We start from the raw sequence: 1,247 nt of genomic DNA on the forward strand, positions 1-1,247 counted from the left end.
AGGGATCACATTAGAAAGATCTAGATTGATGTTCTTGTTAGGTGCCATCAAGTTGGCACTGACTCATAGCGACCCTATGAACAACAGAACGAAACACTGACTGGTCCTGGGCCAACCTCACAATTGTTGCCACTTTTGAGTCCATTGATCCTGCCACTTTGCCAATCCATCTCTTTTTCTCTGAACATCCATCTAACCAAACATGTATCCTCCAGCTACTGGTCCCTACTGACATTATGTCCAAAGTATGACAGACAAAGTGTGGCCATACTGGCCTCCAATGAGCACTCTGGCTGCACTTCTTCCAACATAGATCTGTTGGTTCTATTGGCAGCCCATGGCACTTTTCAATATTCTTCTCCAACACCCTAACTCAAAAGCATCAATTCTTCTATGGTCTTCCTTATTCACTGTCCAGCTTTTACATGCATATGAGGTTAATTGCAAATACCATGGCTTGGGTCAGGCACACCTTAGTCCTCAAGCTGACATCTTTGCACTTCAACACTTTAAAAAGGTCTTGTGCAGTAGATCTGCCTAATGCAATTCGTTGCTTGATTTCTTGACTGCCGCTTCCATAAGTGTTGATAGTTGATCCAAGAAGAATGAAGTGTTTGACAACTTCAATCTTTTCTCCAGTGATAAGAATGTTGTTTATTGATCCAATGATGAGGATTTTTGTTTTCTTTACATTGAGATGTAATGCATACCGAAGGCTGTGCTCTTTGATCTCCATCAGTAAATGTTTTAAGTCCTCTGCACTTTCAGCAAACAAGGTTGTAACATCTGCACATTTCAGATTGTTAATGAGTCTTCCTCCAATGCTGATGCCATGTTTTTCTTCATATATCCCAGATTCTCGGATTATTTGCTCAGCATACCGGTTGAATAAGTATGATGAAAGAATACAACCTTATCACACACCTTTCTTAATTTTAAAACAGTCAGTGTTCCCATGTTCTATTCGAACAACTGCCTCTTGGTACAGGTATAGATTCCTCATGAGCACAATTAAAACTACCCATACTTCGCAATGTTGTCCATAGCTTGTTATGATACACACAATCCTTGGTCCATGTACAGATTCCTCATGAGCATAATTAAGTGTTCCAAAATACTCATACTTTGCAACATTGTCCATAGCTTGTCATGATCCACACAATCGAAGGCCTTTGTGTAGTCAATAAAGCACAGGTAAACATCTTTCTGATATTCTTTGCTTTCAGCCATGATCCATCAGACATCAG

The sequence above is a fragment of the Chrysochloris asiatica genome, unplaced genomic scaffold (assembly GCF_000296735.1).
Source record: "Chrysochloris asiatica unplaced genomic scaffold, ChrAsi1.0 scaffold00170, whole genome shotgun sequence".
NCBI lineage: Eukaryota > Metazoa > Chordata > Mammalia > Afrosoricida > Chrysochloridae > Chrysochloris > Chrysochloris asiatica.